The following is a 14,578-nucleotide window of genomic DNA, read 5'->3' on the forward strand; positions in this document are numbered from 1 at the left end:
TTTATTACAGGTCTGCACCTGGCTGGTGTGTGAAGGACTGAAGAATGATTCTTACACTAAGTGTATAAGTACTGTCTTAACTCTGCAATAAACAGATTCATTTTGCCCTCAGCTTCTGAGTCTCACATTCATATGCCAACATGGTTACATAACAGAACATCAGTGAACTCAATCTGTGTTTTACCTGAAACATATCACTTGCTCACATTGATGATGTTCTCCACCACAGAAGCTTTAAGGCTGGGAAAGATCATCAAGTCCATCCATTATGTTGTACTTAACCAAGCAAGTACAACATAAACCAGGTCCCTGAGTTCCACATCTACATGTTTTTTGATCACTTCCAGGATGTTGATTCTAGCATTTCCCTGGGCAGCCTGTTCCAGTGCCTGACCATCTTTTCAGTAAAGCAATTTCCCCTACAATTTAATATAAATAATCCCTGGCACAACTTAGGGCCATTTTCTCTCATCCCGTCACTTCTTACTGGTAAGAAGACATCCATCCCCACCTCAATACAGCCTTCTTTCAGGTAACTGTAGAGAGTAATAAAGTCTGCTCTTAGCCTCCATTTCTTCAGATTAAATAACCCCAACTCCCTCAGCTGTTACTCCTAAGACTTGTGCTTCAGATCCTTCACCAGCTTCATTGCCCTTCTTTGGCCATGTTCTAGAACTTCAATGACTTTGAAGTTGTATATTAAGTTATAAGTTTATATATGACTACTCATATGTAGATTAAAGCTCTTCCATCTAGAATACAGCCATGCAGAGCAAAGGTGTGATGAGAACAGCAAAGCAACGATCAGGACAGAAATGCAGGGGAGGTTAAACCTGCATTACTAGAAATATTCCTGATACAATTGAAATAATCTCCACCTGGGAATTGTCCAGATCCATCGCAGTATAAGGGAAAGGATTCAGAAGCAAAGAGCATTTGCTCACTGTGAAAATAATAGATTTTACTTGATGCAGTTTTTACTGTGGAAATTCTGCGTATTTATCCTACATATATATAAGTAATAATTTTTCTCCAGATGGTCTGAAATCTCCTCAACACCTTGTTTATTCAAATTTATTAACAGTAATAAGCTTTTGGGTGAAACCAGGTATGAATTAATTAAGCTGGAGAAGTGTCTTGGTTTGAAAAGACAGGTGCCTGCTAAGGAAGGCAGGAGCTTCCCCTAAAATGGAAAAATGTAAACCTGCTCCCTCCGAATTGTTATAAGGTTGAAATTAAGGGGCTCTCAGGCAAAAATGTGGGAGCAAGAATAACAGTTCTTTATTAGGGAAGAAAATAAAAAGATAAAATAAACAATACAGTAAATCAAAACAACACTGACAGAGTCAGAATACAACCTGACACGCTGTTGGTCAGGGTGTTGGTAGCAGTCCAATTGGAAAAGAGTATATCCAGGTAGAAATGCTTGGCTCCTCCCTCTGGGCGGAGCATCTCACAATGGGATGTTTTAGTTCTTATCAATCATGCAGCGATGTTGTATTGCAGTAAATAGTTTATTTAGTTGTTGTTGCACTGGTGGTGGGTTCCCCCTCCCTGATCACATGGTTTCCCCCCTGCACACCTGGTCTGTCCCTCAGGTGCTTCGCCCCTCCCCAGTGGTATCCCATTGGCTCCGGTTCTCTCTCCCCTGCCCCAAATCCCCTAGGGTATAAAACCTCCTGTGTGAGAGCTCCAACCCCTCTTTTGTACCTGGGTGACCCATCACCTGTGTCCTGCCCCAAGCCAATAAACAGGATACTTGCACCCATGTGGAGAAGAGCGCCTCTCGTCTTTTACCTTTGTCTACGCGGATCTGTGTGGGCTAGAGTCTTATGCTAGCCGGATTTGGACTCATATAAGGCCCAGGAAAAACACGGATTACCGCAGGTGGCGCCCCACGTGTTCGTCTCCCACGACGGCCACGGAGCAGCTGGTAATTCCACTAGTGGATTACATTAGCTTTTGGGACTATCATCTGCCTCTGATTTCTTTGTCACGTTTTTGTCGGCAAGAAATTTAGAGGGTGGGATCGAGAACACGCCGCACTCACGGCGGATCGATTCTAGACGAGGACTTCTATACAGCTCTCACAGCCAGACACAGTCCCCAGGCAGGGTGAGTATTCCCCACGAGTGTTAGTGGGACCCTGGGGGAGCCCCCGCAGGGTGGGGGTGAGCTCCCGGTAAAGGGAAAGCCCGGTCCCGAGGAGGTTTGCTGACTCCGCGCAGTTTGCGCGGGTTCAGCGAGTCCGGCTCTGTCTGTGTGCCGTCTCGGCAGCAGCGGGGTTCCGTCGGTCGGGTTTCCTCGGCGCACGGCTCCCAAAAGCGGCAGCGGCGCGGCGGCGACAGGAAAGCCGCGGCTTGCTTTTTTGCCGTGAGCGGTCGCGCCCGGGCAGCGGCAAACCCCAGCAAGTGGCGGCGAACCGGGACGGGCGGCTCCGAACGCCCGCGTGGCGGTCACGTGGCCCGGGGGAGTCGGCAGCGGGCGCCCACCATTTTAAAAGCCGCGCGGTTTGTACGTAAGCAGTTCGTCTCTCCCCCGGAGGGGGGGGGGGCTGCCCGGCTTCTTTCCCGGATTGGCTGTGAACTCAGTGCTTTCAGTTTTGTTTGCACTAGCTGTATAAAAGGTAGATTGAGTGCTGCAGAAAGCAAAAATGGGTGGTAAGCTTTCTGCTACACAGAGAGGCATTTATACCCAAGTTTTAGACACCCTGAGAAGTGGAAACGTTACCGTTTCCAAAGCAGTTTTGAAACGGTTCGTTCGGTGGATTTCTTTACATTTCCCTCAGTTTACCCAGCAGAATGTTCATTCAGTCTCTGCCTGGGACAAAATAGGAAACTTATTAACAGCCAAAGCGGAACAAGGAGATGAGACAGTGTCTCAGTTTTTTCCTGTGTTCCTGGTGATTCGGAAAGCAGTCCTAAAGAGGGATTCTAAAGGATGGCCAGCACAAGTCTCCCCTCCCGCAGCTCCTCCCACTCCCTCTGCCCCTGAACTGAGAAACACAAGCGAGGCTAACCGGCAATTTCAGGGTAACTGGCACTGTCACTGCTTCGCTGGCCTCCCACCTCTCTCTCAGTACCCTGGCAGTTGTGCACAGGCGGACAGTGTACCTTCAGTGCACCCGTCTAACCAAACTTCTGTTATCCCAAGCTCGTGTTCTCACCCCCCCACTTCCGAAAATGGCTGCGACCGCATGGTTGGAGCCCAAAATGGCGGCACCCACGTGTTTCAGCCCTCCACTTATCCTTCTTCTCCCCACAATCCCTTTCGCCCACCTGTCCCCAACCCCTTCCGGTCTCACAACCCTTTCCTTCCCTCAGACGCTCCTCCCCCTCCTTTTGTCTCCCCGCCCCCCATTACGTCAACTCGTGACCCCGCCCCTGGTTCCCACGGTTGCCCCGCCTCCCTGCCTGTTTCCCACGCCCCCTTGCCTGGGTCCCAAGAGGGTGGGGCCGAGGGCTGGGGGGGTGGGCCCTTGCCTGTTTCCCACGGGGGTGGGGCAGGGGGAGGGGATGTTCCCCCTCCTAGTTACCAAGGCACCGGGGTGGGGGGGGCAGGGGGTGCACCCTCTCCCATTCCCCATGGGGGTGGGGTGAAGGGTGTTTCCCTGCCTGCTTACCAAGACAGTGGGGCTGAGGGAGGGGGTGGGCCCCTTTCTGGTTCTCATGGGAGTGGGCCTTGGGGACAGGGTGGTCTCCCTGCTGGGTCCCATGGGGGTGGGGCTGAAAAGGGAAACCCTGGAGTTAAAAGCCGAGAGGAAGAAGCAATCCCCTTGGTAGCCCCAGTTCAGTACACAGGTGGTAGGGCTGGTCCTAGAACGTATCAGCCCTTCTCGTATCATACAAAGCGTGAGTTATGCACAAGTCAATTAGAATTTGGGAGAAGTAGTGAAATTTTTAGAAGCATGATGAGAGCTACATTAACATCCCTTGAATTTGTTCCTACTGATATTGTGGATCTTTTCCGGTGCCTGCTTACACAGTCAGAGTTTGATCTATGGGAAAGCTCTTGGAAGAGATCTCTAAGAGATCTCGTGGAGGAACTCAAACAAACCCCTCAGGGTGCCAAAGATTTAGAAAACAATAACATTACTTATATGCGGCGAGGGGGAGTGGGATAAGCCTGAGGACCAAGCTCGGGTGTTGTCCAAATTCATTCTAGATAAGGTTTCAAAAGCTGCATACAAGGCTTTTAACCACCTACCAACTGTTGAACCTACTGGTAGTTTTCTTGACATTAAACAGTCTCCTTCAGAAAGTTTCTTGCAGTTTGTCGACCGACTCCGTGCACAGGTTGAGCGACAAGTACGGGACCCCAAGACACAAATGGAAATAGTGAAAGAGATGGCACAGAGGAATGCCAATGAAGTCTGCACCAGGGTGCTCCTGGGACTGCCTCTCAACCCCCCGCCTACACTGGCAGAGATGATCGAAGCCTGTGCTAGGAAGGCTGAACTGTTTGCTGCACGGGAGGCGTGGTCAAGGCCAACAAACCCAGAGACGGTGGCAGCTGTATCTCCGGGAGTCAGGAGGCGACAGATGTCACCAGAACAACTTACACATGTCATTTGCTTCATATGCAAAAAACCAGGACACTTTGCCCAGGACTGCCCTCAAAACCAGCAACAAAAGACACCCTTCACACCAAAAAACTCCGATGTCAGCGCAAACCCGCCCAGCGCCACGATATAAATGCGGCGGGCTTCCCTGAAGGGAAAACCCTCCAAACAGAAAGGGGGGAGGAAGGGAAGTGGGATGCGGGAAAACAACATTGCCATTTACAGGATAAAATCTGGTGGTCTCACAAGCGCTTCAAGCTCGTGACCACCAAAGCTTTTGCTTTCAGGTCTACCCAGTGGATGGTCATTGGAGTGGGCCCACCTGAGGACTCGCAAAACTTGACAAAAGATTGCACAAAATTGGACAGTGAGTACTTTGTTATTGGGGACACTGCACACACACCCATGGAGATTGAGGTGGGTCCCATGACGATCAAAGGGGACATACCTAACCTCATTCTCCTGGCGCGCTGTCCACAGCCACCCTTCTATTTGGCCAAGGGGCAAATCATCGCCCAGGCCATTCCTGTCCCAGCAGACATTTCGGTAGATGAAAAGGCACCTAGTGTATACTGGGCAGAAGTGGTTGGCGAGGACAAACCCATCATGGGATGCAACCTGATGCGTGGAACAGAACATCTCCACGTGGAAGGGTTGCTTGACACAGGGGCAGATGTGACAATCATACCCGAAAGGTTGTGGCCGTCACATTGGGATTTGCAGCCTGTGGCTGGCCAAATCCAAGGTGTAGGAGGAGTCACATTGGCAAAGATATCAAAAAGCATCGTACAAATTGAGGGACCAGACGGAAAATTGGCCAGTGTCCGTCCATTTGTTACTAATTACAAAGCTCCCTTGTGGGGTAGAGACACCATGTCCCAGTGGGGAGTCAAACTGGTCATTCCTAAGACACCCCAGGATTTTTAAAAGCGGCCACTGTGGAGCGCCTCGCCCACAAGTTAACATGGCTGAATGATGATCCAGTCTGGGTAAAACAGTGGCCACTCAGTAATGAAAAGATAAAGGCGCTCGAGGAGCTAGTGGAAGAACAATTGGCTAAAGGACACATTGAAGAGACATCTAGCTGCTGGAATTCCCCAGTCTTTGTAATAAAAAAGCCAGGGAAGGATAAGTGGCGGCTCCTCCAAGATTTAAGAGAAATAAACAAAAAAATTGTGGACATGGGGTCTCTCCAACCAGGGATGCCCTCCCCAGCGATGCTTCCCCAAAATTGGCAATTGGCTGTCCTAGACATCAAGGACTGTTTCTTCCATATCCCTCTACACATAGAAGATGCTCAAAGGTTTGCCTTTTCTGTTCCTACCACCAATCGAAAAGCCCCAATGAAGCGCTACCACTGGAAAGTATTGCCACAGGGAATGAAATGCAGTCCATCCATCTGCCAGTGGTACGTGGCTTCATTGCTGTCCCCAGTGCGCGCCCAGAAAAAAGAGGCAATCATCCTACACTACATGGATGATGTGCTTGTGTGTGCCCCCGATGACATAATACTCCAAGACACACTTGACCTAGTGGTTAAAGTTTTAACCTCTGCTGGATTTCAATTGCAGGAAAACAAGGTTCAGAGGATGCCACCTTGGAACTACCTGGGCTTGCAAATCACTGCGCAGACCATTGTTCCGCAGAAATTGGAAATTAAGAGTGATCCCAAAACCCTAGCAGATCTCCATTCCTTGTGTGGGTCTTTGAACTGGGTCAGGCCTTGGCTGGGTCTCACTAACAGGGACCTAGCTCCCCTTCTCAATTTACTGAAGGGAGAGAGAGAGCTAGTCTCTCCCAGGGAACTGACCCCAGAGGCAAAAACCGCCCTCCAAAAAGTTCAGAAGGCTTTGGCCGAGAGGCAGGCTCATCGTTATAAGCCCGAGCTGCCTTTCGAATTCATTGTTTTAGGGAAGTTACCACACATACACGGATTGATATTCCAGTGGTTTGAAGTACAAAAAGATCCACTTCTAATCATAGAGTGGGTTTTCCTCTCCCATCAGAGATCCAAAACCATCACACAGCCACAGGAGCTGATAGCTCAGCTGATCTGGAAGGCCAGGTTAAGATTGCGTGAGCTGGCCGGTTGTGACTTTGAGTGTATTCACCTTCCAGTCCATCTTGCTAAGGAGGGAAAGGGCTCTCCTGAGAAGTTGACAAAGAAAATGTTCAATGACCTGCTCCAGAACAATGCCAGTCTCCAGCTATCCCTGGACAGCTACAGTGGACAGGTATCAGTCCAGGCCCCGTCACACAAGCTGTTCAACGAGGAATTCCACCTCATTGCTCCTGAGAAAAGGAGTCGTAGGCCACTCAAGGCGCTTACAGTGTTCACTGATGCATCTGGAGCATCCCACAAGTCGGTGATGACTTGGAGAAATCCCCAGACCCAGCATTGGGAAGCTGATGTTGAGTTTGTGGAGGGGTCGCCCCAGATTGCTGAACTGGCCGCAGTCGTGAGAGCCTTTGAGAAGTTTTCGGAGCCAATTAATTTGGTTACCGATTCAGCCTACGTGGCGGGAGTAGTGTCCAGGGCGGAGCAGGCAGTTCTCAAGGACATTGAGGATGGGCATCTCCACAGGTTGCTCTCAAAACTAATTTATTTGGTTTCACAGCGGGAGCACCCTTTCTATGTGATGCACGTGAGGTCACACACCGATTTGCCAGGCGAGATCGCAGAAGGTAATCGCAAAGCAGATTCCCTTGCAGCTCCAGCAGAAATGGCACGCCTTCCAGACATCTTTCAACAGGCAAAACTCAGTCACCAACAATACCATCAAAATATTCCAGGTCTAATCCGCCAGTTCCAGCTAACACGAAGTCAGGCTCGAGCCATTGTGGCCACCTGTCCCAATTGCCAGCTTCAGGCAGTGCCATCCCTGGGTGTTGGGGTTAACCCCCGAGGCCTTGGCAGCTGTGAAGTGTGGCAGACAGACATCACACACATTCCCAGTTTCGGTCGCATGAAATACGTACACGTCAGCATAGATACATACTCAGGTGCGGTTTATGCCTCTGCCCACACAGGGGAAAGGGCTGCGCATGCTAAACAACACTTGCTGCAAGCCTTTTCAGTATTGGGGGTCCCTAGGGAGATCAAGACTGACAATGGCCCAGCGTATGCCTCCAAGGAGTTCCTGGAGTTTGTCCAGCAGTGGGGAGTGGAGCATAAGACAGGCATTCCCCACTCCCCCACAGGTCAAGCTGTGATCGAACGTGCCCACCATACACTCAAAGAAGTTCTGGCTAGGCAGGGAAATTCTGCAGTGTGGATGACTCCACAACAAAAGCTCTGTAAAGCCTTGTTTACCATCAATTTTCTGAATTGTTCATTTGAAAACATGAACCCTCCGGTAATACGTCATTTCAATAATAACAACCGGTTTAAGTTGTCACAGCGTCCACCAGTTCTCATTAAGGACCCAGAAACTTGGACAACCAAGGGTCCTTATGAGCTCGTCACCTGGGGGCGTGGTTACGCATGTGTATCCACCCCCTCAGGCCCTCGATGGATACCCCAAAAGTGGGTAAAACCTTTCATCCCTAAAAATCCAGCTCCAGCAGACGGGGATGAGAAGCAAGCAGCTGTTGCCTCCAAGAGAAGACGCCGCCGGGAAAAGAAAGAAAAATCGTCATAGAAAAGTCAGCTGCATTCCGGCAGACCCATGAACTTGTATGTATTTTCTTTAAAAAATTGTCTGCTTTCCTTTGTAGAACAGGAAATCTACCTCCCACCTAACCTCACGAAGAGCCCTGTCCGAGTTCTGATCCTGTTCGCGCTGAGCAGTCTGACAGCTGCCACACCAAAACATCTGGGTGACGTTGGCACAGACGCTCCAATAGGACTGAGCTGCATGAACCTAACATCAAAGTCACCCGACATCCACACAGCCCTCCGAGAAGTAAAAGGCCTGATCGGACAAGTCAAGCAAGAATCTGAGGACTGTTCAAGGACTGGAGACTCTCGGAGTGGTGGACAAATTTTTAATCAGTAGCACAAATGGTCCAACACATCTCCTTTCAATTTTAGTTAACAGAAAAGGTGGAGGTGTTGTATTGCGATAAATAGTTTATTTGATGGTTGTTGCACTGGTGGTGGGTTCCCCCTCCCTGATCACCTGGTTTCCCCCCTGCACACCTGGTCTGTCCCTCAGGTACTTTGCCCCTCCCCAGTGGTATCCCATTGGCTCCGGTGCTCTCTCCCCTGCCCCCACCCCCTAGGGTATAAAACCTCCTGTGTGAGAGCTCCAACCCCTCTTTTGTACCTGGGTGACCCATCACCTGTGTCCTGCCCCAAGCCAATAAACAGGATACTTGCACCCACGTGGAGAAGAGCGCCTCTCGTCTTTTACCTTTGTCTATGCGGATCCGTGTGGGCTAGAGTCTTATGCTAGCCGGATTTGGACTCATATAAAGCCCAGGAAAAACACGGATTACCGCACAGTGACATTCAGTGGCCTGTTCTCAGCAGATGTCTCCCCGGAGAGGGAGGATTGGTTGTGGAAGAGATAAGGAAAACTGCCCACTTAACAGAAGACAACTGCCATACAGATGGCAAATTGAATCTTGCCTTGCAATCTGGAACAGGAAAAAAGATTAATTTCTGACAAAAAGGTCGCAACCCACACCAAAGATGATTTCTAGTGAGGCAGAGTGGAAGTTTTCTAGAGCAGAAATCCATTTTGATTTAGGTGAAATGTGCATCTTTGAGTTAAGTCAGTAGCTTGCTGTTCTCGCGAAGGGCCTGTGCTTGGAGGGTCTGCTTCAGCTGAAGGACAAGAGATAAGGGGGGACAGGAGGGTCAGAATGAGCAGGGCAACCTGACCCAGGAGTTCCTTCTGATAAAAAAGAATTAGTGGCAAGTGTCACATGAAATCAGTGGAATGAATATCTTTGAACCTATTGTGAAATTGCATGTATATGTATTTGAGAGGGTGATAAAAGGGGATCTGGAGTTCCCAGAGGTATGCATGTCATTTTAGGGGAACAATTCCCACATGCGTCCAGTGCTGTAATAAACATACCGGCTTTACAACTTTCACAAAAGTTGTGGAGTTTGTCTGTTTCCGCAAATCAGTAGTATTTTCATAGATTTCCTGTACCACTGTCCCTTTAGATATGCTTATTCTCCAGCCACACTCTGTGGAGACCCTGAGAAGCATTCCCTGGGTTAGAGAGACACAACAAGCTTCCCTCAAAAGCTCTCCCGACACCATTGTCTCCTTTCCTTGATTCTATGTCCCTCAGCCACTCCCTCCCTATTCCCCCATTGGCCCTCATCTTTGTACTGCCCCGATGCCACTGATCAGCCCCTACCTCTCAAGACACAGAAACCTGGACTCTCCCCATGAGTGTGCACTTGGACCCTGAACATCTTACTGCACAGCTGAATTAAACATCTATGGATATTAAGCAAAGTCCCTTTGCTTCCTTACCCCAGACTTTATTAGCAGCTACTCCAGCTGTAACAACACTCGACTTGTAGAATGAAGTCTAGGCTGTTTTTCATCTGATTAGATTAGACTGTCAGCATGAAAACTACTACTGTCAGCATAAAACTACTATTTAATTCTCCTAAATGGGTGACACCCAACTTCCATCACATTTTCTAAATTTTTTTTTAATACCATGCATACTTTCCATTCCAACCTGGAAGCAAATAAATCTCAGTGAATGGTATAGCAAAGTGCAAGTAGTTTGTAAGTAACAGCTGTTCTTTCAGAAAGACAGTCTTTACAGGCAGGAGACATCATCCTGTAATCAATCCACTACAGGAAAATATTCACATGTTCTCTGTACTTTCTTGTCCAAGTAGACAACAAAATACTAGGCCTAGACAAATTTCTTCAATTTCAAAAGTTTTATGTTGTATTGTAACTGCCTGGAAAGTTTAAAAGCTTCAAACTGCAATTATTAATATACCTTCATGAGTTCTTTGATTAACATAGAACACTCATATTCAAGGTCACTATATGCCCACCTTATAAGCAGGTTCCTTTTTTTGTGATTGCCTCATTAAACAATTTCCTACAGTTTGCCACCATTTTCTACAAAAGGTATCCATTTCACCAGTATGCCACCTCAGTCAATTTAGCTTTCCAATATCCTTTGCCAAACTCCTAGTACAATGCAAAAAACCCATACCACTTAATAGCATTGATTCATCAACACTGACAGACAATAACAAATCATCTGTATTTTGCCATTAAGCAGCTGAGAGTCTGTAACAAGAATGTCAGGTGTTTTTACCCACCAGTAAAGACATTCTTTCAAGGAGACTACATTTTTTTAATCTGTCAAAGGGAAGACAAACTTAACTATAAATTTCACACTTTTAATAAGTTGGTCAGTGTTAGGAAAATGAAAAATACATTAGACAAGGCAAGAACACAGATACATAGCTGAATTTACATTGGATACGCAATCTGGATAAACTCTTCACTAATATCATCTCTGAAAACTCCAGCAGCTTTTTCTCTATGACTATGACATTAGATGTTTTATAAACTTCCCACACACAATCATAAAATAGATTTCTTTTCATGCTTACCCATCTTACATTATGAGATCTTGCCAAAACCTGACTGTAGTGTCAGTTATGGCCTATCATTTAATTGGTTTCACTTTTTATAAATTTGTTCTTCCACAAGCCATCTCTTTAAACTGAAGGTTTTTGGAAGCTTTTTTTCTGCTGATTAATCCTCCTCTAATGTGGTCATGGAAAGACTGAATTTTCTGCTTTCACCATCTTTTTGTGGACTGAGCACACCATTACCATTCAGTCTTGCCTCAGAGAATAGGTATCTTTATATCCCCTTTCCATCCTTATTGAACCTCTTCAGTGTCAATTTATTTTCTCACAGATACCATATGCAAACATCCAAGGTAGCCTCTTCTTGCCTGGTGACACATCCCTCTTATAAATAATGGACTCTCACATATAAAGTCCTTATCTACCTGATCTTTCACTCCATAAATTCCATAGACTGAACATGCCCCAGCTCTCCAAGTTCACAGAACAAATGTCTCTGTTTACAAGTTTTAGGCGGCTCTCATTTCCAACCTCTGCCGTGACAGTCTTTAGAGTGTGAACAGGACAACCCCTTTGCTTCTCTGGACATACACACACATAAGCCTCTTAGAATTCCCAGTTGTGAGCAGCGTGTGATTGATCCATAACTGCTTGCTAAAATCCTAAGAATGGTCAACCATGAAAAGTTGTCAACCAGAGGATGACAGAAGAATAACTGTATAAATATACAGACATTCTTCACAGCAAGAGAAGTGGAACCAAAAGTTCTTTTGGTTTCTGGAATATGACTTCCTTTTCTTCTATTTTTTAACCTTTAAGTGTCCTGGTTGATTTTCTACACTTTCACTTTTTGCAGTGGTTGGGAAGGGGCATGGTCAGGACATGAGGGTTATTCTATACCACCTCACATTATTGCCAGGGGTGGAGGAAAGGAACTTTCTTCTGGGGAGAAGGGGTTCCTTCTAACAGAGCTAGTGTAGCAGCTGGAGCAGTGGGATATCGCTAGTTCTTAGGTGGAGGAACTGGTTTGGATGGTACCAATCCTGAGCTGAAGGGAGTGGTCAGGGTGACCGTGGTGTGGCTGTGATCAGGTCACAAGCTCCATGGTGAGCATTTTTGCATGTGAATCATTTTCTCTTTCATACCCTTTTATTATTAATAATAATATTATTAATATTATTGTTACTTTTTATTTTCTTATGTCATTTGATTTAGGGAACCTATAACTGAACTTAGGCAACCATAATTTGCTGTGTAATCAAGTGTGTTAAGAACAGATAATCCTTTGCTATGCAACAGGATTTCCCCTATAGTTTAAGACTGATAAAAAAGGAACTAGTCCTCTAAAAACCACTAAAAGCTGGATCTTTATTTTGGACTGTGGCCAGAAGCCTTGAAGGAAAAACAGACACCAAGAGAGCCTGCGCAAGGACTAGTTTCATCCAAAAAGCATTGTCAGGATGACTTAGTTCCTTCATTCAGCAACCCCTGCCTGAGACCACCAGAACAAAGCAGAAGATAGGGTGCAAGTGCAGAATGAGGAAAACCTGACTAACATAGAAGCAAGAGTAGGTGGGGATTGATCATGAATATGTATAGGTGATGTTGAAACTTTCATGAATATGTATGATCTTAAGTATATATAAACAGAGAATCTGCTCTGTTCCAAGGCACTTGTTTTTGGTGCAACTATTCCCTCATGTGCCCAGCACTGAATAAACATACCTACTTCACAAACCCACCGTGGGTTGTGGAGTCTTGAATTCTGTGTGTCACATTGCTGTTTCCAGTACATTGTTCTTATCTCAACCCATGAACTTTGCCTTTTGGGCCTCTAATTCCCATCTCCAGCCACTGGAGGGAGGGAGAGAGAGAGGGAAGGAAAGGGGGAGTGAGTGGGGGGCTTATGGTTTGGAGAATCTCAGTGGGGGCACGAAATTGGGGGCTATCATTCCTTAACAATGACAAAAGTAAACCCCCTCACACATTTCTCCTGGGGAGAAATATACATCTGAAAAAACAGGTCTAGGTCATATTTCTGTGCAGTGAATCTAACCCACATAGATAGAAATAATAAACAATGAGATCTTTAGAACAGGAATCTTCCCATGTGGTGGGTTGAAATAGCTTGGGTTTTAGTTAACCAAAAAAAACCCACCAGGCATGGAAGTAATTATTGATGCACTTTGGACCTGATTAGCATAAGAGATTTGATAATCAGCATGCCTTGGCAAGAACAAACAGAGCTTTGAAGATCGCAAGAAGATTGAATCAAGAAAGAAGATTACATCAATACTTCTGCAAGCAAGAGATGTTGCAAAATGTGTAAGTTGGTTTATGTGATGATGAACCCAATCATTGTAGTAAAAAATTACTAGTCTTCCTAGAATAGTATATAAGCATATGTAATACACAATTAATTCAGATTCTGACCACCACCACTCAGTCTCCTTGCCTCTCTCCTTCGCAGATAATTCTCTTTGTAAAGAACATTACAGCTTCCCCCATGCCTGGCAAAACCGATTGCTGCCTGGCTTTGAGAACTGATAGACTGATTAGCCATTTAGAAGAACTACAACCGCCTGTATGAATACCATATTTAAGGAAGGAGAAACCATGAAAGGTTCTCTCTAGTTCTTGCTTTCTGAAAAAGAGTGGAGGCCCTCTCTCCTGTAACCCCCCTTCCCAGCAGGGCCAGGCTGGACTCTCCCAGCAGGCTGCCAGGTGGGGGAAGGGGAAGCTACTGGGCCTTCTGCTGCCTGGTTTCAGCCCCCATGGCATGGCTACTAAAATGTTGCTGCCAAAAGCTGCATCCACAGCCAATGGGCCAGGCCAATCCCTGCCTCACAACCGGGCAGGGCCAGGCTGGGCCACAGCCCAGCTGCCAAAATTTTTGCTGCCAGGAAACCACCCTGCTGCTGTTAGACACCATGTGGCTAATACTTGGGGCAGCTCTGCAACTCACAGAGGGGTCAACCCCAGAGTGACTGGGATGTAACTCACACCCTTTACAGTCTGTGAGACCATTCCAATATTGATACTTATTCTGCAGACTTTTCATCTTCATTGGCTCTTGTAGAGTCTATAGGTGACCAGACACCCCTCTCCGTGGCCAGCACCACAGGATGTTAGGCAAAGGGTTAGACAGTTCACAGCTTGCCTCCGGGGGCTCCCACCTTTTTCTTGCTCCCAGGGCATAACCTGAATCTTGCATCACAGCTGCACTTTGAGCTACCTGCATTGGGTATAGTCCTCAAGAGTGAGACTGTTCTCAGCAGTGACACTGCCCATCTAGAAGAAAGGATGCAGAACAAAAATCAAGTGTTTGTGCCATTTCCTTTTTTGATCCATAAGCAATTGCTGTCATGAGATGCCCAGATACCCCAGTCTGATTGACACAGACTTGGATAAAGTGGATGATGAAATCGGAGTGAAAATCTCTAGAAGCAACTTTCTGCAGTACTTTCCTTGAGGCTTGCCTT

Source organism: Serinus canaria, chromosome 2 (assembly GCF_022539315.1).
Source record: "Serinus canaria isolate serCan28SL12 chromosome 2, serCan2020, whole genome shotgun sequence".
NCBI lineage: Eukaryota > Metazoa > Chordata > Aves > Passeriformes > Fringillidae > Serinus > Serinus canaria.